Source organism: Papio anubis, chromosome 2, assembly GCF_008728515.1.
Source record: "Papio anubis isolate 15944 chromosome 2, Panubis1.0, whole genome shotgun sequence".
Lineage (NCBI taxonomy): Eukaryota > Metazoa > Chordata > Mammalia > Primates > Cercopithecidae > Papio > Papio anubis.
The window spans coordinates 125,938,456-125,966,016 of NC_044977.1; the positions used below are offsets into that span (position 1 = coordinate 125,938,456).

Below are 27,561 nucleotides of genomic sequence, written 5' to 3' on the forward strand. Positions count from 1 at the left end.
TAAATCCTCCTCTCTATCACTAAGTAGTATTTCCATGTAATCACTCCAGAATGGTGGCTTTAGGGTAGCTGTACTTATTACATATCTGTTTAGGCTCCCGAGTTGTATGATCCCGAGACAGAGTCAGGTGGGTACATATCAGCCTTCATTACTTAGTCTTATAGGCCCTACAACATTGAGTCCACCACATTTTATGCGATAATGCAATTTAAAAGGTCCAAAGAAGCTGAGGAGAGGAAACAAAGATCCATCAATCAATGGAAGAAACATAGATCTCCATCTCTCAATATTACTTTGTTGGAATATGTTGGTGCAGTCATCTTTGGAAAATATAATCTGCTACAACTAACAAAGTAGATCAGGTAAGGTCAACAGTATTGGATTCCATTAAGATAGCTAGTAAGGTGAGCCTATTAGAATGAGTGCTGAATTTCCCAGCTGTTAGAGATCACTTACAACCCTAGCCTGACCAATGGAAAATAATGAAAACAGCATGGGGAAGAGTAAAAAGGAAGGGCAAGAATCATCTGCGATTATAAGAATAATGACTATAGATGACTTATTTTTTAAATTATAATTTAAGTTCTGGGGTATATGTGCACAATGGGCAGGTTTGTTACATAAGTGCCAATATGTCACATGTATCATATTGGTTTGCTGCACCCATCAATTTGTCATTTATATTCGGTATTTCTCCTAATGCTACCCCTCCCCTAGATCTCGACCCCTGACAGGCCCCAGTGTGTGATGTTCCCCCTCTGTGTCCATGTGTTCTCATTGTTGAACTCCCACTTATGAGTGAAAACATGCAGTGTTTGGTTTTCTCTTCTTGTGTATCATTCAGCACATAGGCATGGGCAAAGCCTTCATGACAAAAACACCAAAAGCAATGGCAACAAACGCCAAAATAGAAAAATGGGATCTAATTAAACTAAAGAGTGTCTGCACAGCAAAAGTAGATGACATTTAAGAAAGTTTTCTGTTGAAGGGAACTAAGAAATACAGCAGCAGATCAAAGATATATAAGTTAAAGGAAATTAATTTTTTAAAGAGGGAATATTTGCATGCTGATGGAAATCCTTTAAGAGAGAGATAATAAATTGCAAAGAAAAAAGGGAGTATGGTGGGCACAGAGTCTCAGAGTATTGCACAGCTTAAGATATTGGACTTTAATGAGAGAGGAAATCTATTTTTTTATTTAAAAAATTATTTGTCTTTTTTCCCTCAAGTTCATTAATTTGCCCAGAGAGTGGATTCTATTGATAGCCTCCTGAGGAAAGTAAGTTAGAGGTAAAAACAAAATTATGGTTTTGTGAATACAGTGGAAGAAAATACAGCCCAAGATATCAGCAACATTATTTTTGAGTCATGTATTTTTAAGTTTAAAATTAAGGTAACAGCCATCACAGGCAAGATCAGACAATTATTCCTTCATTTTAATCATATTTCTGGTTCTAATGATCTGAAAAAAAACTTTACTCTTCCCTAATTTAACTAATCTTTACTCTACTGTTTAGTTCTTGTATTTTTTTAAAAAAAAGATAGCTGAAAGAATACTAATTGTCAGGCAAATTAGATTTATAACAACAAAAAATTTGACATTTTTAGATACATCTCTTTTTGATCTAAATTATTAGGTTCTAAGAGAATGTATAAATTTTAGGTAATACTAAATTGATGTTTTTCAACACTTTATATTTTACTTCATATGCAATATACTTTTTACAATATTAATTTAATTAATCTTGTGGTTTATGTGTGAATGTTAAGTTTTATAAATCAACAATGTTTGCTACTTCTTTATCTTTTTCTTTTTTTCCCGTAGAATCATGAAAGCCTATAACAAATGCACGTGCTTAGTGATGGTACTAAAGACAATGTATCAATATACAGAGTTTTGTTTTTTATAATGATTATGTCATTTTGTTTGTTATGTTCAGACAAATTCCTTTTTTAGTTATTTGAAATCTGTTAAGTCATCTTATGCTGACAACAATATGTGATAGGTGCTATTTCTACAGTGATTTAAACTGAGATACAAAGGGCTTAACTAAGGTCAAACAGCTAATAATTTTGGATGCAAAGTCTATGCTATTAACCACTTATCTGAACTGTCTCTCTGATAATGATGAAGTTATTGATGATAATTGTAAAGAAAATGATGTTGAGAATTGTGTAGCTGAGCGTTAATTAAATAAATGAGGCTTAATTCTAAGAATAAAATACTTAAAGCAAGGTAAAAGAGAGTTATACAGAGGAAATTAGCTTGAAAAGTGAGCTAATGCCTCCAGAACACAGGGTGAGTGACAGGAGATGAGACTAAGTAACTAATTTCCTGAAATGAAGATATGAAATACAATCTTTCATGCTATTAATGGTGTATAGCTGATCAAAATTCGATTAAACAAAACCAAACTCTGAGTCTGAGTTCAAAGGCCAGAAAATATCAATGTCCCAGCTAAAGCAATCAGACAGGAGGTGTTTCCTCTCACTCAACCATTTTGTTTTATTAGGTCTTCAGTTGGTTGGATGAGGCCCACCCAAATTAGGGAAGGCAATCCACTTTACTCAGTCTACTCATTCAAATATTAATCTCTTCCAGGAATACCCTTGCAGACACGTACAGAATAATGTTTGGCCAACTGAATGACCACCCCTATGGTTCAGTTAAGCTGATACACAAAATTAACCATTACAATAATATGGTGACTTTACTAAAAATTCGACAGAAAAATTTTTGCTAATTATCATGCAAATATAAGACAGATGTTTGTAAATTCACAAATTTATTTTACCTACAGTTAAATGAATAGATCCTGTGCACAATCCAATGTACATACCTGTGAAACCACTATCCCAATGAAGAAAAAGAAAATTTTTGTCATTCCAGAGGGCTAACCCTCTTCCAGTCAACCTCCACACTCCTACATAACCACTTTTCTCCCTTCTATTATTACAGATATGTTTTCCTTCTTGAACTTCATGTAAAGGCACCATGCAATATGCAATTTTTGGTTAATGGCTTCTTTCATTTAATATAAGGTTTCTGAGATTCTTGTAGGTCATGCTATATATTAAATCATTCCTTTTTATTAGTGAATAATATTCCATTGTAAAGATAGGTGGCATTTAAAAAAATCTATTTATCGGTTGACAGACATTTAGGTTGTTGCCAGTTTGGGGCTATAATGAAGAACAGCTTCTGTGAACCTTTTGGTACTTGTCTTCTTGTACACATATGTTTACATTTATCTTGGGTACATAAATAGGACTGAAATTGCTAGATCATAACTTACACATATGTTTAAAAGGAAATACAAAGCAGCAAAATACTTAATTCATTTAAATTTCTACCAACAATTTATGACACTTAAAGACATTCTACATACAAAATTTGATGTCAACACTTTTAATGTTAGTCATCTGACCTAGGTAAAACAGTATCTCATTATAGTTAAATAATTATATTCTCAATAATCAAAATTGATGTGGTGATGTATTTGACTGACAAAAAGAACTTACAGTACTTGCAGTACCTAGTGGGAATTTCTTGAATTACTGATATGTTTTGGCTGTGTCCCCACACAAATCTCATCTCGAATCATAGCTCCCATAATTCTCATGTGTTGCGGGAGGGACCCAGTGGGAGACAATAGAAACATGGGGGTGGTTTCCTCCATACTGTTCTCATGATAGTCAATAAGTCTCATGAGATAAGATGGTTAAATAAGGGGAAACCCCTTTCACTTCACCCTCATTCCCTTCTTGCCTGCTGCTATGTAAGACATGTTTTTTTTATTTTCTGCCATGACCATGAGGCCTCTCCAGACATGTGGAACTGAGAGTCCACTAAATTAATTTTTCTTGACTTGGCAATGAGGACTCTTTTTTGGTTCCATATGAACGTTAAAGTAGTTTTTTTCCAAGTCTGTGAAGAAAGTCATTGGTAGCTTGATGGGGATGGCAATGAATCTATAAATTACCTTGGGCAGTATGGCCATTTTCATGATTGTGCTTCTTCCTATCCATGAGCATGGAATGTTCTTCCATTTGTTTGTGTCCTCTTTTATTTCATTGAGCAGTGGTTTGTAGTTCTCCTTGAAGAGGTCCTTCACATCCCTTGTAAGTTGGATTCTTAGGTATTTTATTCTCTTTGAAGCAATTGTGAATATGAGTTCACTCATGATTTCGCTCTCTGTCTGTTATTGGTGTATAAGAATGCTTGTGATTTTTGCACATTGATTTTGTATCCCAAGACTTTGCTGAAGTTGCTTATCAGCTTAAGGAGATTTTGGGCTGAGACGATGAGGTTTTCTAAATATACAATCATGTCAATCCTAAGTCAAAAGAACAAAGCTTGAGGCATCATGCTACTTGGCTTCAAAGTATACTACAAGGCTACAGCAACCAAAACAGCATGGTACTGGTACCAAAACAGAGATATAGACCAATGGAACAGAACAGAGCCCTCAGAAATAATACCACACATCTGCAACCATCTGATCTTTGACAAACCTGACAAAAACAAGAAATGGGGAAGGGAATCCCTATTTAATAAATAGTGCTGGGAAAACTGTTTAGCCATATGTAGAAAGCTGAAACTGGATCCCTTCCTGATATCTTATACAAAAATTAATTCAAGATGGATTAAAGACTTAAATATTAGACCTAAAACCATAAAAACCCTAGAAGAAAACCTAGGCAATACCATTCAGGACATAGGTATGGGTAAGGACTTTATGTCTAAATTACCAAAAGCAATGGCAACAAAAGCCAAAATTGACAAGTGGGATCTAATTAAACTAAAGAGCTTCTGCACAGCAAAAGAAACTACCATCAGAGTGAAAAGGCAACCTACAGAATGAGAGAAATTTTTTCAATCTACTCATCTGACAAAGAGCTAATATCCAGAATCTACAAAGAACTCAAACAAATTTACAAGAAAAAACAACTACATCAAAAAGTGGGCAAAGGATATGAACAGAGATTTCTCAAAAGAAGACATTTATGCAGCCAACAGACACATGAAAAAATGCTCATCATCACTGGCCATCAGAGAAATGCAAATCAAAACCCCAACAAGACATCTTCTCACACCAGTGAGAATGGTGATCATTAAAAAGTCAGGAAACAACAGGTGCTGGAGAGGATGTGGAGAAATAGGAATGCTTTTATACTGTTGGTGGGACTGTAAACTAGTTCAACCATTGTGGAAGACACTGTGGTGATTCCTCAAGGATCTAGAACTAGAAATACCATTTGACCCAGCCATCCCATTACTGGGTATATACCCAAAGGATTATAAATCATGCTGCTATAAAGACACATGCACACGTGTGTTTATTGCAGCACTTTTTACAATAGCAAAGACTTGGAACCAACCCAAATGTCCATCAATGATAGACTGGATTAAGAAAATTTGGCACATATAAACCATGGAATACCATGCAGCTATCAAAAAGTATGAGTTCATGTCCCTTGTAGGGACATGGATGCAGCTGGAAACTATCATTTTCAAAAAACTATTGCAAGGACAAAAAACCAAACACCACATGTTCTCACTCATAGGTGGGAATTGAAGAATGAGAACACTTGGACACAGGAAGGGGAACATCACATCCTGTTGCCTGTCATGAGGTGGGGGGAGAGGGAAGGAATAGCATTAGGAGATATACCTAATGTAAATGAAGAGTTAATGGGTGCAGCAAACCAACATGGCACATGAACCTGCACGTTGTGCACATGTACCCTAGAACTTAAAGTATAATTAAAAAGATATATTTTTCTTTATAAATTACCCAGTCTTAGGTATATATTTATCAGCAGCATGAGAGCAAACTAATACAATTATAAATTTAGGCCTCTTGAGTGAAGAATAGAGATCATGAAAATTTATACCATAAATATGAAATTAAGTGGATGAATTCATTGATAAATCAACATATTTGAGGACTTCAAAATAAGCAATAATTTATTTTTATCTACCTTCCCTCCTTCCTCCTTAGATTTTTTTCATCTTACTTTATTTGTAGAATTTGCCAGGATTTTTATGTTTGTCTCACCTCTGTGATTAGAAAAATTAAGTTTTTGAATTCCATTGTCCTTACTAATTGAAAGAAACTACTTTTGCAAGATTTTTCTTAGAGTTTAATCGGTACATCTGTCATGACTCAAAATAACCTTCTGATGACTTCTGATTAAAGGTGTCTTCAAAAAAAATATAAAAAAGCAGAACAAAACAAAACTAGAAAAACACACAAAAAAATGTGAAAGTGCGTCAACTTTTAAACAGGGATGGCACAATAGGGTCAGGATTCTGTCAGATAAGAGTAGGAAAAATCTGTATAAGCTTTAGATGATCTTTAGATTGATTTTCAGCTTTTCAAATGCTAGGCAAGTGTTTACACAAAAATTGTTCACTGGTCAGAATGAAACAATTCAGTGGAAAACAAATCAAAAAGATGACAAGATTCTTACCTGTGGTTATGTAAAATTAGGAAGGATTTTGCTATTGATTTACTCTAACATGCAATGTTTGACCTGTAGAGTGATGGGTGTTTTTGTTTTTTGTCTTGCTTTTTAGATGGGATTTTGCTCTTGTTATCAAGGCTGGAGTGCAATGGTCTGATCTTGGCTCACTGCAAACTCTGCCTCCTGGGTTCAAGCGATTCTCCTGCCCTAGCCTCCCGAGTAGCTGGGATTACAGGGCTGCCACCATGCTTGGCTAATTTTGTATTTTTAATAGACATAAGGTTTCACCGTATTCGTCAGGCTGGTCTCCTGACGTCAGGTGATCCACCCGCCTCGGCATCCCAAAGTGCTGGGATTACAGATGTGAACCACCATGCCCAGCTGATCTGCATAGTGTTTAATGTTAAAAATAATTCAAAATTTGAAATTGGAACATTTAACATAAAAATTCTGACCTGTTTTTCTGAAAAAAATCAGAAAGATTTGATAAGAATGCACTACATTCACACCAAGAGTCAACTGGTGAGACTGAGTAGCCACTTCTACCTGCAGATGAGCCACAGGCCCTTATTTGTACTTACCTTAAGCATGCCCTTTCCTCAGATTCTGTTCCATAAATTATTTATATATCTAGGAGACATTGTAGGAGGTAAGTGGATCATGAGGATGGTTTCCCCCAAGCTGTTCTCATGGTAGTGAGTGAGTTCTCATGGGATCTGATGGTTTTATAAATGTTTGACAGTTCCTCTTTCACACACTCTCTCTCACCTGTCACTATGTAAAATGTGCCTGCTTCCCCTTCTGCTATGATTATAAGTTTCCTGAGGCTTCCCCAGCCATGTGGAACTGTGAGTCAATTAAATCTCCTTTTTAAATAAATTACCCAGTCTCAGGGAAGTTCTTTACAACAGTGTGGAAAAAGATTAACACAGGAAATTGTTACCAGGAGTGGGGCATTGCTGTAAAGGTAACCTGCAAATGTGGAAGTTACTTTGGAACTGGGTAACAGTCAGAGAGAGGTTGGAACAGTTTGAAAGGCACAGAAGAAGACAGATGTGGGAAAGTTTGAAAATTCCTAGAGACTTGTTGAATAGTTTTCACCAAAATGCTGTTAATGATGTGGACAATGAAGTCCAGGCTGAGGTGGTTTCAGATGGCGATAAGGAACTTCTTGGGAACTGTAGCAAATGTCACTCTTGGTATTCTTTAGCAAAGAGACAGACCCTTCCCTAGAGATCTATGAAATTTTAACTTGAAAGAGATGCTCAGAAATTGGAACTTATGTTTGAAAGGGAAGCAGAGGGTAAAAGTTCAGAAAATTTTCAGAGTGATGATGTGATAGAAAAGAAAAACCCATTTTCAGAAAATAAATTGAAGCCAGCTTCTGAAATGTACATAAGTAATGAGGAACCACATGTTAATCACCAGGAATATAGGGAAAATGTCTCTAGGGCATGTCAGAGATCTTGATGGCAGCCCCTCCCATCACTGGCCCAGAGGCCTAGGGTTTAAAAATGGTTTCATGGGTCGGGCCCAGGGCCCTGCTGCTGTGTGCAGCCTCAGGACTTGGTACCCTGCATCCCAGCCACTCCACCTCCAGCCATGGCTAAAATGGTCCAACGTACAGCTTGGGCCATTGTTTCAGAAGGTTCAAGCCCCAAGCCTTGGAGGCTTCCATGTGGTATTGAGCCTAGAGGTGCACAGAAGTCAAGAATCGTGCTTTGGAAACCTCTGCCTAGATTTCAGAGAATTTATGGCAATGTCTGGATATCCAGGTAGAAATCTACAGAAATGGGAGAGCCCTCATGGAGAGCCTCTGCTATGGCAGTGTGGAAGAGAAATGTGGGGTTTGAGCCCCCATGCAGAGTCCCCACTGGGGCACTGCCTAGTGGAGCTGTGAAAAGAGGGCTACCACCCACCAGACCCCAGAACGGTAGATCCACCAACAGCTTGGATTGTGCACCTGGAAAAGCCACGGACACTAAACACTGAACATGAAAGCAGCCAGTGGGGAAAGGGGTGTGTGGCCTGCAAAGTCACAAGAATGGAGCTGCCCATGCCGTGGAAGCCCACCTCTTGTATCAGTGTGCCCTGAATATGAGATATAGAGTCAAAGGAGATTATTTCAGAGCTTTAAAATTTAATGACTATTCTGCTAGATTTTAGACCTCCTGGGACCTGTAGTCCCTTTGTTTTGGCCAGTTCAGTTTCTCCCATTTGGAATGGGAGCATTTTCCCAATGCCTGTATTCCCATTGTATCTGAGAAGTAATTTGCTTGCTTTCGATTTTATGGGCTCCTAGGTGGAATGGACCTGCCTTATATCAGATGAAACTTTGGACTTGGACTTTTGGGTTAGTGCTAGAATGAGTTATGACTTTGAGGGACTGTTGGGAAAGCATGATTGGTTTTGAAATGTAAAAAGAATGTGAGATTTGGAAGGGGCCTGGTGGAATGATATGGTTTGGCTCTATGTCCCCACCAAAATCTCATCTTGAATTGTAATCTCCATAATCCCCATATGTTAAGGAAAGGCCCTGGTGGGAAATGATTGGATCATGGGGGCAGTTCCCGCATACTGTTTTCATGATAGTGAGTGAGTTCTCATGAGATCTGATGGTTTTATAAGTGTTTGACAGTTCCTCCTTTACACACTCTCTCGCCTGCTACCGTGTAAGACATGCCTTCTTCCCCTTCTGCCATAATTGTAACTTTCCTGAGGCATCCCCAGCCATGCATAACTGTAAGTCAATTAAACCTCTTCTCTTTATAAGTTACCCAGTCTCAGGGAAGATCTTTATAGCCATATGAAAACTAATGGAGTCATATAGGCTTTTGTAAGACTCTCATCTAAAGTATATCCCTAATTTTACAGATATGAAAACATAGTCCTATAGATATTAATCATTACAATATTATTATTAAAACTAATACTTATATAATTATACTGTATGTCAATAACTATTCTGAAGGATTAATATGTATTATCTAAGTTAGCCCTCAAATTGACCCTAAGGATAGTAACTTTATTACCACTATTTTAAAGATGAAAAAACTGACTCATAAACAGCTCAGGTGACTTGTCCAAGGTCTTATATTGAGTTTCTAACAAATTGGTACTGGGACTCAGGTGTTAAAATTTTCATTCTACTAATTTTTCAGTGACATCCTAGATGCAGTTCTCTGATTATTGATTTAGCCCCCAGAAAAAGATTGGTACATTATGACCAGTCACTTAAGCAGAGGTAGAAAAATCATGAAACCTAGGGGAATATGTTATTCAATAATACAATTTAGAAAGAAAAAAATATTCTAGGGACAGATAAGCATACTGGTTTTTATTTGCTTGAAAAGTTCTCCCATATCCATCTTCTGATATCAGCAGTCTTATCTTGTTACAACAGGAATGTTTACATAAGTCAGACTTTTCAGATTCAGTAAATAGCCCATCTGTGATCGCATGACCCAGAAGCCACAGTCCTCTACTGGAATCAATTTTTAGGTGCTGTTGGAGAGCAGCTTTCTTCTGCTTCCTCCTAAGATCCTGAACGGGCAAACTTGAATGCGATGCTGACAATACTCAACTTTACCCCAAAGTAAAGAAACCCTATCTGCAAGATGTAAACAAAGAACTACAGAGAAAAATGAAAACCTGGGAAGGCAGAAGTGGGGTTCAGCGGTGTGGATGAAAGCTCCAGCTATGGAAACACTACTTCTCTTCAATTTTGCTTATGCTAGTTCATTTGGGAATTCAGCCATTTGTCATTGCCATCATACTTGTTAATACAGTAGAAAATCAGACAAGCTGAGACCCTTGGGAAAGCAGTTGGCAGTCCTAAAGTTAAACTGGTGTAATCATAAAAATCAAATTACCAGCCAAATACAGAGTCCTAGGAACATCTAGTTCAGGAGATTCAGGACTGAGATATAGATCCGGGAATTCAAAGTAGAATCACATAAATCCCAAATTCTGGGTAGGATACCTGGAAAAGGATGCAGCCCTTACGGCATTAACCAATATATTCCTGTGGTTTGAAATTACAGTTAACACTACCCTGAGACATTAATTACTAAACGGTGGAAGGGAAAGCCCACAGACATTTAAAATCAGAAAGACAAGAGGCTATTTTTATATCCACCTAGCAATGCCACAGCAAACCAATCCCAAGAGAACAAAGGAGCATTTGGAATTGCACAAAGCTACTACAATTCAATTAACTGTGAAGAGGAGTAGCCCTACCACTAAACATCTGTATGTACTTCTGGGAAATAGCTGAAGCAGGTAACAGCATGTTATATATTAACATATTAATGATTGTATATCATTTAAAAAATATGTAAACAAAAGGAACCGTCTTTGACTTCCAACCTGATTTTAAAAAGCAATTCTCAAGAGTATTATGAAATCCAATTTAAAATAAATATTAAACTTCCCTGAATTGGTTTCATTACATCAAACATTGTTTATAGATACGGCATAAAATTATTCCAGACTTAATTGCCTGTAAGCTCATGGAACGCTTCCAAACTTACCTCCTTTCATCTATTTTAGCTCTTCCCATACATAGGTTTCCTATTATCCTGACTTTACCTCTTACTGGCTTATTCTGGCTTTGCTTTTCCTTACTTTGGCCTATTTGAATTTATGGCCACTGTTTACTTTGGTTCCTTTCCTTATGGGTAGTAAATGCCAACTCTACAATACTGTTTCTATTGGGCCATCAATGGTTCTGACTTTTTTGCTAATTCGAGAGAGAAAACAGATTGAATAAATATGAATGTAGACCTACAGAAAAATCCAAGCACAATATAAAACTGCAAGTGAAGATTTGCTAATAAGACAACTTGTGCTGTTACAGACAATAGCTGGAGAAGTTGAGAAAGAAAAATCAAAAGCACACAAATGAGACTGTGCAGTGAAGAGGCCATAGAGACAATGATACTGTCTTTTTGTATCACAGTAAGCCAAAGAAGTAGAAATTCCAACTGAGCATCATTCATTTAAATTTATGATTTTTAAGAATTAATATAGATCATAAATTCATTCTTTCTAATGGTTCAAAATGCTTCTATTGGCATTTTAAATTGTGTTCCCTCTTGGAGGTTATTGGGGAAAAATGTGTCTACAAGCTTTTAATAGAACGAAGAGTGTATCTGTCAGCTCTACCCACGAATTTAGGCATTGGTGCCTCTGATCATCAATTTACTTTAGCTTTGCTCCTGACTCACAAGAATGTTAAGTACTCATGGGATTAAATTCTAGTCCCTTGGGGTTCTGTACACAAATAGGCTGATTTGGTCTAGTAATCAAATGAGATTTGTTTTACAAGAAGATACAAGCACAATTACTGAAACTAAACACAAATAAAAGAGGAGCTGGTTACCAAGACAAACAGAATGTCAATGTTTGAGAACAAGGAGTTAGAGACTATCTATAAAGTCATCTGGTATGAATTAGACAAATTTCTACCTATTTTCAGCAGAAAATCATTGGCTAATCTTCTTTTTAAACTCTAGTCATTTCATAAAATACATTGATACAACCCTGATTGAATGCCTACGTCTTTTTCACTCCCTATAAACAAACATACTACAGATTAATTCAACAGTATAAGATTCCCCAGCAGAGTTTATAACTGAGAGAAAAACAATATACCCCAAAAGGTGGGAGGATTATTGGAGAAATATAAACAAGTATTTTCATCCTAATCGGCTTTCCAATATCTTCTATTTTCCTTTTTTTTTAAAAAAATTCTTTTTGAGACAAGGTCTTGCCCTGTCACCCAGGCTGGAGTGCAGTGGTGCAATCTCGGCTCACTGCAACCTCACTGCTCAAGCAATCATCTCACCTCAGCCTCCCAAGTAGATGGGATTACAGATGTGTGCCACAATGCCCAGCTAATTCTTTTGTTTGTTGTTTTGTTTTGCTTTGTTTTTAGAAACGGGGTCTCAGTATGTTGCTCAGGCTGGTCTCGAACTCCTGGACTCAAATGATCTTCCACCTCAGCCTCCCAAACTGTTGGGTTTACAAGGCATGACCAACTGCACCCAGGAGAAAATTTTCTATTTTTCTAAACATATTTCTATTTTTCTAAACTGTCCACTCTAGGAACTGTTAGGATAAAAAAGATACAAGATTTACACATAAATCTCATAAGAAAACTAGATTATTTAGTGTAAATTTACATCATGTATTAGCTTAGTGCCATGCATATTGACGGGTTTTTAAAGTAATATACAACTTTATAATAGTGTTGTTTATAAATACAAAAAAAAACCAAACCATAAATAGTAATAAAATAATAGACTGAGAGCATCAAAGTGATATTTCCAAAGTAGAAACTAAGGATACCTAGAGGTGTTAATTATTATTAGTGTCTTCCTGAAATTCTTTTAGATTTGCTGCTGTTGTTAGGCATTTAAGATAATTTAGAAATTTCTAAATAATTATTTTTATACTTTGAAAATGTACAAAATCTATCTTAGAGCTTCATAAAGAGAGAAACTTTAAAGGATCACACCACTTTTTCTAAATCCCAACCAATAACTATACAAATATCTACAGATATTTTACTAGAAAATTTAAATCCTCATTTATTTCAGTCAGTTGTTCTTGCACAGTAATGGGTTAAATATTTTTATGTAATATACTTTAAAAGCCCACTTAACATTTTCTTTTAGATTATTTTAAAACAATTTAGGAAATCCCCAAAACTAAGGTTAGTTTGTGTGCTATTTAAATTTAACTTTATGTACCTTTTAATAAGTGATATGCTTGAATTTTTTCCAAAACATTACAAAGTATTAGAAAAGTTTCTAGACTTATGTATTTGAAATTCTGTATAACACAACTTTTTTTCAACAAATCGTTACTTTTGCACTCACTGTCAAAACTTCACTTTTACTTTGAAGAGACTGATTGTGTTTACTTTTTGGCAAAAATATTCTAGTTATTATATAACAAAATAAAACACTTACTGTAATAGAAATATAAGCAGGTAGGAAACATTCCCATTTGTAAATTAGCATCTTGTCTGTGAACTGAAAAAAAGAAAAAAAAAATTTTTGATTCATTTTTACCAGCAAACATCTGTGTGTTCAGATGACTGTCATAGTCTTGATCTATCTCATTACTAAGTATTGGAATTTTTTATGCTATTTAAGATTATGAAATCTATAAATCTCTTTAATGGGCAAAATCTGATGAAAGCAAATCAACTCTTTTTGATTGTGGAATACGCTGGCAGGCTACCTTCCTTGTTCCCCAAGGTCATGATGCTTGATTATCCAATAAATGGCCCAAGAACAAGCACCAGTGTCAATCCTTATAGTAAATATTTTAAGTACAAATCTGTTTCTTATTTTTTAGAAAAAAATAAATTGCTAAGATAATAGTTTTAAACCTCAATGGGTTTTCTTTGTGCATTAGCAAACTGAGAAATCATACTAAGCCAATGGGGTAAAAAATTACTAGAGAAGAAAGATGTTTAAAGATGTAAAGTCTGAGCAGAAAGAGGGAAAGAGAATAAAATAAATCTCAAATATAGGTGACATTCTCTTACTACGAGATTCAATACAACATTTAACTGCAGAATGAAAAATTGGTACATAAATTTTGGAAATGAAGTTTAAAATAAAAGTAGAAGGCAGGGATAATCGTAGTTGAGGGGGGAAAAACATGGTAGATATTTTACTTTTTAACTTGGATTCGATTTTGTCGGAATGAGTACTTCTATGTGCATATGCAAAATACAACACGCAATTTCATTTTATCCAGCAACAAGTTCTCTTTCACTTAGCATGATGCTTTGGAGATTCATCTGCATTGTTGGATATATTAATTTCCTATTGCTGTTGTAACAAAATATCACAAAATTACTGGCATAAAACAACACAAATTTATTTATATATATTTTTTACAGTTCTTGGTCAGAAATTTAAAATACTTTTGCTGAAATCAAGGTGTCAGGAGGCTGGTTTCTTCTGGAGGCTCCAGGGGAGTATCCATTACTTGCTCCCTTCAGATTTCAGATGCTTGTAGCATTCCTTGGCTCCTGGTTATGTCATTTTAATCATTGTTATCATTGTTTCTGTTGTCACATATTTCTCCACACCTTTTTCGTCTCTCTGATTTCCTGCCTCCCTCTTATAAGAACCCCTGTGATTACATCAGGCCCACCCAGATAATCCAGGATGATGTACCCAGCTAAAAATCATTAATCACATCTACAACTTTTAATTTTCCAGATAAGGTAACATCACAGGTTCTAGGGATTAAGACATGGACATCTTTGCAAAGAAGGGAGGGCATTACTCAGTCCACTGTGTTTCACATATCAGTAGTGATTTCCTTTTCATTGTTAAGTAATATGTATTATTGCATAGATTTATTTCTATTTATCCATTCACCTGTAGGTGAATGTTTACATTGGTTTTTGTTTGGGGTTATTATGAAAAAAGCTACTGTGAACATTAGTGCATAAGTCATTGTATGAACATGTTTGTAATTTTCTTAGGAAGACATCTAGGAATGAGATTCCTAGTTTGTAACGTAAGTATGTATTTAATTTTATATACAACAGTCAAACTCTTTTCCAAATTTCCTGTACCACTTTCCATTCCTTCCAGCAAAGTATAGGAGTTCCACTTGCTCAATATCCTCACCAGCAATTCAAATTCTCAAGTTCTGTTTTGCTTTGTTTTGTTTTTCTGTCATCTGTTCACAGTTCTTTTAGGTGTATGGTGGTATCTATCGGCTTTTTAACTGCATTTCTCTGAGGGAGCTCTCTGCACTTTATCATGCAAGATGATATACAAAGGAAGCCTGTCTGGAGAAAGCAGAATCAATAAAATGGAAACTAGAGATACAGAGAGAATAACCTCTGAGTTTCCTCTAATCATTCCTTCCTTTCTTCCCTCCCTCCCTCCTTTCTCTCTTCCTTTCCCTTCCTTTCCTCACCCTTCCTTCCCCTTCCTTCCTTCCTTCCTTCCTTCCTTCCCTTCCTTCCTTCCTTCCTTCCTTCCTCCTTCCCTCCCCTTCCTCACCTCCTCCCTCCTCCTCCCCTCCCTCCTCCCGCCATCCCTCCTCCTCCCTCCTCCTTCCCTCTCCATCCTTCTTTTCTTTCTTTTTCCTTTCTCTCTCTCTCTCTCTCTCTTTCTGTCTCTCTCTTTGTGCTTTGGTTTCCTCCGACCCGTGCCTTAGATTCTGAGGTCCATTAATTTACTGCCCTTGATTTTGTGAAATTGTTAGCTTCAATTCCTATAATGGACACAATTTTGTTTGTAAAAGCTAGTTTAGGGAGGTTTATAGATTTGCCCAAAGGTACATTTATTTCTATGTGATACCAACAACTATGCTTTTTCAACTTCACTAAGCCACCTCAAATAACTTTTCGGAGAATATTTATTTTGTCCTTCTTCATCTAATGTCTCTATTTTATACATTACATTAACTCATAATTCTTTCTTTTTAAGAAAAGGGTTCTGTTGTAGGAAAGGTAACACTTGAATAAAAGAAGAGATATTTAGAAACCAAGAAACAGAGGGATACAAATACCAAACATGTCCAAAAAGAGGAGATGGTAGGTTGAGGGTTACTCATGATCTAGAGGTGAACTTATAAAATTGTGTACCAGAATATTTTGAAAGCAAGCTAATTTTATCTATGATAAAATTATATCAAAGAAAGATTAGCATTTATATATTAAAACTGTATAAATAAAGAAGTATATATTAAACTCAGGAGGTATAGAAGCACAGGAGGCAAAGGTATAGATTGAAATGGCAGGTCTACATACCACTTCCTATGTGCTTCTTTTCCTTCCTTCCTTCCTTTTTTTCTTTTTTCATTTCCCTCCCTCCCTCCCTCCCTCCCTTCCTTCCTTCCTTCCTTCCTTCCTTCCTTCCTTCCTTCCTTCCTTCCTTCCTTCCTTCCTTCCTTCCTTCCTTCCTTCCTTTCTTTCTCTCTCTCTCTTTCTTTTCTTTCTTTCTCTCTTTCTTTTCTTTCTCTTTCTTTCTTTCTTTCTTTCTTTCTTTCTTTCTTTCTTTCTTTCTTTCTTTCTTTCTTTCTTTCTCTCTGTCTTTCTTTCTGTCTTTCTTTCTGTCTTTCTGTCTGTCTTTGTATTTCTTCCTTTTTCTTCTTTCTTTCTTTCTCTTTATTTTCTCTCTCTCTTTGTGCTTTGGTTTCCTGAGTAATAAAATGGAGATAATAGTACTAATTACCTCTTAGAGTTGTTTTGATTATTAAATTTGTTCGTATCTACCAAGTACTTAGAATAACATCTACTGCATACTAATTATTTTATATATGTTGAATAAATAAAGGTTTGTATAGGTAAACCTAACAGCGAATGGTGATGCAGGAAAAAATTTGAGGTCAAGGGCTCAGTCTTATTCAGTGATAAAAACAAACTAGGCATAGAACAACTATTTGTTGATGGTAGAATTTTTTTCAATAATTCTTTTTAAGAAACAAAGTAAATCATTTTCACTAATTTATTTTTTGAAAGTACTCACTTTAAAATTATTATTTTTGAAGTATTTGACCTTGATTATCCAAATGAATACTTTAGTTAAATGTATTAATATGCTATTTTGCTTCCTAACTTTCACCCCTAAAATATAATCATATTTTATCTTTGGATTTTAATCATGTGAACAACATCATTAATCACATAGACAGTAACAGGCTGTAAATTTTAAGAACTTTACTAATAATATAGATACAGATAAATTATTTCATAATCCAATATACTAAATATTTCCCCAAGTGGAATCTGGGAAGAAATTTGGAGCATATATCAATGCTTTCAAGCAAATGGATTAAGATAAAAAAATTTGAAATAATGCATTGTTGAATATAATTTTGAACTGAATTATGTTCATCTTTTCTTAATTTCATATTTTCTGTTCTTTCTTGTTTTCAATAAACATATTAATTTTACAATAAAATATGCATGTAAAAACATACACCAATGGATACACACTTGCGCCTACACATTAACTGGGCTGTTATTATGCTGAAAAATCATTAACCATCATTTCCTTAACAAATCCTACTTCCAATGAGCTAGTGAGACTTGATTCTATTGCAATCAGTCCGGTTGACAATCAGCTCTGCAAATTTGAATATCTGCTATTGTAACTTTGATTTTAGAGGCTCATATTTCCAGTCATTATTTATTTTCTTTATGCATATTTTTTTTAATTGAGGTATAGTTTACCATAAGTGAACGCTTTAACAAATTTATATATGTAATCATATGCCCTAATTAACCACCTGCCACATTTTAGATACATTTCTAGCTTTCCAGCAGGCCCCCAGCCAATAATAACACAACACTCCTGAGATAATGGTCGTGGAATTTTAATACACATTGCCTTTCTCTCTCTAAGTATCAAACAAACTTCTTACAGTGGCTCATGTTTAACTGCTTAATTGAATGACTGCCTTTTGAGGTAAGGCCAGACTTCATACTTCAAATGAATTCTGTATACTTCATGTAGCACATACGTAATTCACACTGTTCCAAACATATTCACTAATTTTATGACAATTTAACTTTATTTTTAATGCTCATGAAATATAACTGCCTCCCTTTTTTAAGGGTGTCCTCAGCTCCTAAAACACAACTGAGGGATGCTAACAGCCAGTTTTCAAACTAGCTTATCCCAAGGCTCTCCAAACTTGGTAACAATATATCTAGTTGATATCTGACTAGATGATAAAAAATAAGCAGGCTGAAATTTACAGGCATGATTTATATTAACTTGTATGTGATCTATAAAATAGTAGTCAATGTGCAAAAGAGAACCATTTCTGATAAACAGTCAAAGATGATCATGATAATAAAAGGATTTAAAACATAAATGAAAAAAGCTGAGGTGTAACTTAATAATAATTTTATAAATATGAAATATTATCAGAAGATGGAAAAATGTTTTTCACCTTTTTACTGAAGCCAGAACCAAAATAATGTTGATAATATAATAATAATCTGAATCTGAAACACAAGCACTTTAAATTTGAAATACTTAAAATATCCCTCACAGTGAGAATTGTTAAATATATAGAACCTCTCTCCAGAGAGCTATAAATGCAGAAAATATATCAATCTGTCAGAGATAATTTAGTTGTAGTACTTTCTGGAAACAGAATAATGACCTCCAGAGATGTCTTTTATGCCTGAGATATTTCAGCTCCTTTTTGATAACATGTGTTAAATTTTTTTTTATATACTTTAAGTTCTAGGGCACATGTGCACAATGTGCAGGTTTGTTACATATGTATACATGTGCCATGTTGGTGTGCTGCACCCATTAACTCGTCATTTACATTAGGTATATCTCCTAATGCTATCCCTCCCCTCTTCGCCCTCCCCACAATAGGCCCTGATGTGTGATATTCCCCTTCCTGTGTCCAAGTGATCTCATTGTTCAATTCCCACGTATGAGTGAAAACACAATTTTAAAAAAGTTTATCTTCAGCAAATTAATGTTTAAGAATCAGCTTACATATCTTTCTTTACCTTGTTAATAACCAATTCATAGAATATTTATATAAAACATATTTATAAGAAGTCACAATTAGAAAGATCAAAGTTTCAGATTTTGCAAAACAAAAGACATTCTTTTGTTTGGTATAAACTTAAAACCAACTTATTCTTCAAACAAAGTGTCACATGTACTCTTAAATTTAAGCAAAATCAAACTTGACAATATTTAGAAAAGTATATACAATACTATTGTTTTGCCTTACAAAGACATTTTACATAAAATAGCTAATTCCTAATCTAGTAGTAGAAAAATTGCTATAATGTTAATAGAAAATTGTGATTGTTTAAATATTAATGAGCTACATATTTTGTAGCTGCAGAGTAAGATAATCTTTATGATATGTGAAAGTATTTATTATTTCAATAATTATTTTGATTATAATAATGTTAGAAATTTGCTTTATGGAACATACTAAGAAGAAAGAAAATGAATGAATGAGAAAGTTTGTAAGGCAGATACATGAAATTTCTCTAAAAAATATATAACTTATTATACAAGAGTATTCTTATGCAAAGATACATTGTGTAGCTGTTGTCACCAGTTCTGAAAACAACCACAAGGCATCCTAAAAATGATGAAAACCAATTATGAAACGTTGCATCAAGGATTTGTATGGCAGAACTGAAAAATGTCAACAATGTAAGCAAAATTTTCAGACCGCATACACAAAAAGAAATAACATACACAGGCATCCCTACAGCCAGTGAAACCTATAACTATAGTAATTTCCTAGCGACATTCTATCAAAAACATGACTAAAGTTATCTCTAATAGAGAGGCCTTCTTGTAAACTCATCGACCCATCAGAAGTTTGGACTGAATATGTGCATTAGTGGAAATGAAATTAAGGATGACATTTTTATAATGGACCTCTAAAAACCAAAACTCTGTATCTATCCTTTTATTGTCTCTGGGGTTTGAGACATATATATTTTAAATTTAATAATATATATGAATACAGGAATACTTAGATGAATAATATTATTTATGACATTTCAATTGGAAATAAAAATAGCATGGCAGAATCCTGCTGGAGGTCTTTACCACTCCGTGAGGGAAAACTGTATATAGGTAGTAAATTCTAATAACCATAGGATTTTCATGTCCTGTCTTCGAATGACATATTTTTCCTGGATTATAGTCTTTAGTCCTTTCTTCTACTAAATATATCCAATACTGAGTGATTCAGTTTAGCACCGTAAAATTCTAGAACTAAATGTTTTTCACTAAACTTGTTGTATTCAGTCGGTGGAGAGTCACAAGAAATTATTACAAGTGGATTTTTAAAGAAGACTGACTCATGTTCAAAGTTAGCATCATTCAAATGGGTTAGAATGTTTCAGATACTCAAGGAAGATAATGAAATAACCTGAAGTCTTTAAAAGCAGTGTTTTTTTTTTTTTTTATGTTAGAAAAATCTGCAAGAATGATTTGATACTCAATGAGTCCCACAAGGTAGAAAAGTGGGTCCAAGGAACAACTAACACCCTTAGAACACAATATCCTCAAATTCTTGGTATAACATGGCCAATGACAGATGACTCCAAAGAAAATGTAAAAGCTTCATATTTCATGTAATATAATAATGCTAAACCACAGGGAAATCCTTTTCAACTAATGTTTATACAGTAATTCCTGGAAGCACAATTCTCACTCTATCCTGACTGTAGGTACAATTTTACTTTATAGGAACTTTCATCTTTTAAAATATTTTGTCTTAGTACTATTACAGTATCTCTCAATGGCTTAAGGTGCTGCTTTAATCTTTCTAGGTAATATTCTCTTCCCAAATGATGAATTTAACTCAGATCTACAAAAAACAATATAACCCAGAGACAAAATAACTATGAGAAATGCCAAAAAATTGAAAAACAAATGCAATTATAAACAAAGTATGAATTGCAAAAAATAAAATATGGTACAGAAAGTTGCATTTTTAGTCCTATAACAACATGATGAATTCCCTTCATTTTATGACAGATGATGACATTGTTAACTTCTACATAGACCCTAATACTGAAAATAAAGTTGTAATCATTGTCATTGAACAAAAGTCTAAATATTTTTACTACATGATAGAAGTATATAAAAATTAATTATTTCTTTTTATGCAATTTTTTTAGTCTTAAAATGTGTTTTAAACATTATATAATTTACAGTAATTAATTCACATTGACAAACTTGATATTTACATTTTTACTTGCCTTGCTTACCCTCAGATATTTATACCAATAAAAGATAGTTTTAAATTTATAACATTAAATGTAAACTTTCTGTTCACTAATCACAAAGAGCAACTGAGTTGAAATATTACTTATAGAATGCAAATTATGATATAATCCTCAATTTAATAAATCTACATATACTTAAATGTCAGTCAATATATGACAAAATGCATAAACCACCCAACTTACATATTTCATACAATAAAAGGTTATACAATTATTTTCAAAAATAAAAATGAATAAAAAATATAAAATCAAGATACTTGCATGGTTACCATTATATCCTAGGCCTTTATTTTTAATTTAAACTGGAAATTATATTTGACACAGAATAATTGCCTTTTAAAAAGTTGTCAAAAAACAGCCTATGAGCAAATGCTAACACCAAAATTCTGTCAGCTCTACGACTACCATCTCCACCCTACCAGCCACCCAATCTTAATTGGTGTGGACCCCAGGCATGGAAGTTTCTCAGATTGCATGATATGATGCTATTTCTGTGCTTAACAGTAATATGAGAGGAAAGTCTATATTAATAATATGAGCAGAGGTTTACTATTTGTTGATTTAGTCATTCAGTTCAATTCAGTTCATTTTTTTTTCTTGGTTGTAAAAGTAGTCTTCGTACTTTCAAACTGTTCAGCATAAACTTTTAAATCACAAACACACACTTCCTGAAAGAATTTTTATTCTTACATTAATCCTCATCTAGAAACTACAAATGTCAAAATTATTTCTACTTTGCTGAATCAGCTCAAGAATAAAGTTACATTTTTTTCTCCTCATATACTTGAAGTGTTCTAAAGATGTGTTGAATCCTTCAGTGTGTACATTTGCTATGATTTATAAAATCTGATTTACCTTTTAAATCTTTTTAGCATAATGAACTGACAAGTCATGTAATTTTCTGTTTCATAATTTAATGTCCCGGAAATATACACCCATCAATACTTTCAGAAAGCTAACTTTCCAAACAGGAATCGTGGCAAAGGGTAATTAAACTATTTACTTTTCTGTAGAAGCAACCAGGTTTATATAAACATTGGAAGTCCAGTTGAAATTTTTCAGTTGTTCTGACTGGAAATAAACACCTGTAGTTGCTCCTGATCCCATGATAAAATCTTTTTGTGAATGAGAATTGTATATTTTTATCAGAACCCTAATATAGACAAATGGCTTTTATCTTCGGCTATGTAAAAGTATATTATTGTTTATTGGTTTATTTGGTAAATGTTTATTGCTTCTTTAAATCCAAAAAGGAAACCATGGGTTTTTTTGTCTTTGAATTATGGAGCCATTTCATTATGATTGATGTTCAATTCCCAGTCTCTTTGTCCCTTTATTATCATCATAGCTTAGTAAGTGGCTGGAGAAGGAGAACCTGAAAGATATATATACATATATATATATATATATAGAGAGAGAGAGAGAGAGAGAGAATATATATATGTATATATTCTACTAAAATTACATCTCTCTATATATAAAGATAGGTACAGTGTTTCCTTAGCAAGTTTCTATCTTACAGCCTTCTCTGAACTATTGATTGTTAATTTCCTTTACTTATTCTGACTTCTGACTAAAGAAAATATCCTACTAACCACCCTACCCAAGTCTAGAATACCGAAGATGTTTCCATTGTATGTATTTGTTATCTATCATTGTGTGATAAATTTTCTAAAATATATTGGTTTAAAACAAAATGTTTATCATCTCACAGTTCTCTCAGGTTAGGAATCTTGTTTTGCTCAGTGTGGTGGTTCTGGCTCAACATCTCTCAGGAAATTGCACTCCAGTGTTGCAATTATCTCAGATCTCAACTGGGGAAAGATTTCTTCCAAACTCACATGCCTTTTGGATGACCTCAGGTCCTTGCTGGATCCTGGCTGAAAACATCAGTTCTTTGACATATGAGCACCTTAAAACACTGTAGCTTGATTCCCTCAGAACAAGTGAATGAGAGAATGAGAGTGTAAGACAAGGCACCCAAACCAGACCACAGTCTTTTGTAACCTAATCAGAAATGACAGCCCATCACTTTTGTAATATTTTGTTTATTAGAAACAAGTCATTAAATCAGCCACCCTCAAGGGGAAAGAATTACATAAGAGTATAAATACTAAGTGGTAGGGATCTTTAGGAGTCATCTTGGAGGCTGCTGACCGTACCCACGTTCCAAAAAAGAGAAAGGAGATTTTCACTTCATTCCCCAACTAAATGTCATCTTTGAATTAAAACTAAAAATTTACCTTATTTTGCTAGTTCCTGTATGTGCTCTATCTAGGTTCTAGGAAATGATGGAATATGCTTGGCTTTCATTCTAGAGTGAAGAGAACAGAAAAATATCAAAATACAACAATTTAAGTCCCATGAAGAAAAAATAAAATAAAACAGAGTGATAGAATAACACGATGGGCTGATGAAAGAGAGGCTAATTATTTTGATTAGGCAAGGTTTATATGAGAAAGTACTTTTAAGATGAGAACTGAATGATAACAAGGAATTAGCCTTATGTTTTCATAAGATTCAGGAGTAGAATCTTGCAGCAACGGGAAAAATAAAGCAAAGATTTAGGGCATGAAAATCCTTGATAGGCAAATTATAGGAGTTTCTTGAGACTGATATCAAGTTAAGAGAACCAGATCTTCTAGAACCTTGTATATCAGGGTAAGGATTTAGACTTAGTAGAAGTGCAGTGGAACACCACTGTGTATTCTGAATGGTTGAATACCTATTTATATCTATCTGTCTCTCTATCTATCTATCTATCTATCTATCTATCTATCTATCTATCTGAGACCATCTCACCTTGTCATTCAAACTGGAGTGCAGTGGCACAATCGTAGCTCACTGCAGCCTCAACTCCTAGGCTTCAGTGATCCTCCTGTCTCAGTCTACCAAGTGGCTAGGAATATAGTCATGCACCCCCATGCCCAGCTATTTTTAATTTTTGTTAGCAATGAGGTCTTGTTATGTTGCCCATGCTGGTCTTGCCTCAAGTGATCCACCCAGCCCAGCCTCCCCAGTAGCTGGGATCATGGGCACAAGCCACCACTCTCGCTAATATCAATATATATTTTTTAAAGACCATTCTAGGACTGTGTGGAAATGTATGGAACAGGGGCAAATGTGGCCATAAAAGATCGCATAGCTATTTCAATATTCCACATAAAAGATGAAGGTAGCTTGAACTAAGCAGTAAAGATAAACAGACAAATGGATATAAAATACATTTTGAAGGTAAAGCAGATAATATTTACTAATAAATTAGACCTGGGAAGATATGGTGAACATTTTTCATATTTTAGCCTATAACACATTTGAACATATTTCTATAATTTTGTAGTGTGCCAACTATGAGTCTCCTCTGATTAAAAGGAATCTGAAAATTCATTTTCCTATACCTCTCTGAAGGTTAAAAACAGGATTATAAAGTAGGTTATGCCTATCAGGCATACAGAAGACAGACTGGTACAAACCAGCAAAACCTGAGACAGCAAGTATAAATATGTCATCTTAAAAGCCAGGAGAGTGTGTGTCAAGAAGTAGGGAATGTCCAATTATATTGAATACTGCTGTGGTTTGAATACAAAGAGAATGAAGATGTGAATGTTCTTTGACAATGAAAAAGTCACAAGAGACAAGTGGACAGGTGTAATTGGAAGGCTGATTTTAGTCACATACGGCATGGAAGAGACGTTAGGAAGAGGAAATAGCAATTATAAAAATATACATTTTAGATTAAGTTTTGCTATTATAAGATCAGGAAAAATCAGTGGTAAACATGGGAAGTTAAAGGTTTATAATATACTTTTTAAAAGATGAGTAATATTAAAATCATGTTTCTATGCTGATAGGAATGATCTAGAAAAGCGGAAGATGCTGGTCATGCAAAAGAAAGAGGTTATATGCATTATGTATTTGTCAGCAACAATGTATTGAGTGATAATTATGTGTCAGTCACTGTTCTATAGATAGAAAATACGGAATTCACTTTCTATTTTTGGCTGAAAAAACAATAAGCAAGGAGTATTAAGTAAAATATATGGTGTATAAATTGATTAAAGAGAAAATAATGTTGGCAATTTTAAATAGAGTGACCAGGTAGAATCTCACTGAGAAAATGAGTAAAGGCCTGAAAAAAATATAAATTACATCATGTGGACACCTGAGAGAATAACTTTCCAGGAAGAGGGAAGAGCAATTATAGAAGTTCTAATTTAAGAACATGCTCAATTTTTTTTTTTTTAGGTTAATTATGATTTTCAATTGTTACGGGTGTATAGTAGGTGTGTATATTCATGGGGTAGATGTGATGTTCTGAGAAAGTCATACCATGTGTAATAATTACATCAGGGAGAAACATTAAGAAAGGCAATGTGGGTTCACACCTGTAATCCCAACATTTTGGGAGGCCGAGGCGGACGGATCACGAGGTGAGGAAATCGAGACCATCCTGGCTAATACGGTGAAACCCCGTCTCTACTAAAATTACAAAAAATTAGCCAGGCAAGGTGGCGGGCGCCTGTAGTCCCAGCTACTCACGAGGCTGAGGCAGGAGAATGGCTTGAACCCGGGAGGCGGAGCTTGCAGTGAGCCGAGATCGCGCCATTGAACTCCCGTCACTCCTGTCTAGGCAACAAAGGGAGACTCCGTCTCAAAAAAAAAAAAAAAAAGGCAATGTGGCTGAGGACAAATAAATCAGAACAAGGGCACAATATCAAAGAAGTAACAGGCCAGGCAAGGTGGCTCATACCTGTAACCCCAGTACTTTGGGAGGCTGAGGCAGGAGGATTGCTTGAATCAAGAAGTTTGAGGCTGCAGTGAGCCATCATTTGGCCTCTGCTCTCTAGCCTGGGTGGCAGGGTGAGACCCTGACTCAAAGAAACTTTAAAAAAAGAAAATCAGATCTCTGGGGCTTGGTAGATTATTTAAGAACTTGGAATGTACATTTGTGATAAATTTTTGGACTAAAAGCCCACTTGAAGCAAGCCCATGAGGGAATGGTAAGAGATAAACAGGAAACAGGGAGAAAAGACTACAATTTCAGGAAGTGTTACTTACAGAGATGGGGAAAATGTGAGGAGAGCTGGAAGAAAACATGAAATTAGTATGAGTTTTTAAATGGAAGAAATATCAAAATATGTGTGTGCTATTAGGAATAGCCCAGTAGCTCAAAGTCTTTTCCTATATCTCTGACCGTATCCTCTCAGTCTCTTTTTCTGTCTCCTTGATCAACTACTTAACTTCTTTTTTATTAATTTTTTTTAATTTTTGAATTTTGTTGGTACATGGTAGGTGTATTTATTTGTGGGGTACATAAGATATTTTGATAAGGCATGCAATGTGGCATAAGCATGTCATGGGGAATGGGGTTTCCATCCTCTCAAGTATTTATCCTTTGAGTTACAAGCAATCCAATTACACTTTTTAAGTTATTTTAAAATATACAGTTAAGTTATTACTGACTATAATCACCCTGTTGTGCTATCAAATTGTAGGTATTATTCATTCTTTCTGTTTTTGGTACCTATTAACCATTGCCACCTCCTTGCCACCCAGCTCCCTGGTACTCCTCCCAGCCTCTGGTAAAGATCCTTCTATACTCTATATCCATGAGTTTAATTTTTTTATACATATTTTTAGATTCTACAAATAATTGAGAACATGTCTTTCTGTGCCTGACTTATTTCACTTAACATAGATAGGAATGTAAATTAGTGCAACCACTATAGAGAACAGTTATGAGGTTCCTCAAAAAATTAAAAAGTGAAATAGCGTATGATTCAACTACTTAAAAGTGGCCCAGGTCTCAGTTCATGGACCTTTTTTCTTCTCTCTTTTTGCTAACATTTTAGGTGACTTGATCCAAACTCATGGTGTCTATATGATAATGGCTCCCAAATGTATATCCCCAGCCCTAACTCTTCCCTGAACTCTAGACTCATATATTTAATTTTGTTTTTAACAATACTACTTGGGTGTTTAAACAGTTTCCTTAAACATAACATTTCAAATACCGAATATCTAATGCATTCCCGTCCCCATCATAGTCATCCCCATTATTTAAGTAAATAATCATTCAACCCTTTCGGCTTCTTAGGCTTAAATATTTGGAATTATTCTTGAAGTTATCATTTCACAATATTCATCCTGTTCACCATTGAATAAATGTGGTGCTGCCTTCAGTATACACAACAATTTCAGTAGCTTCTTACTACTTCTTTTGATCCTCTTAGTCCCAACCACCACCTCTCACTGAAATTTTAATAAATTTTATATGGAAACCCTTTATTTGCTCTTAACTCTTT

The 27,561-nt window shown here is 34.7% G+C and overlaps 1 long non-coding RNA gene across 1 annotated transcript in view; it reads right to left on the bottom strand.

Annotated features, from left to right (window-relative positions):
* Positions 1 to 27,561, bottom strand: part of LOC103882213 — a 325,635-nt gene that overhangs the window by 3,862 nt on the left and 294,212 nt on the right. Inside the window, exon 6 of the long non-coding RNA XR_004182239.1 lies at positions 13,449 to 13,511. This is a non-coding gene — a long non-coding RNA (uncharacterized LOC103882213). The remainder of the gene's footprint in view (positions 1 to 13,448; positions 13,512 to 27,561) is intronic.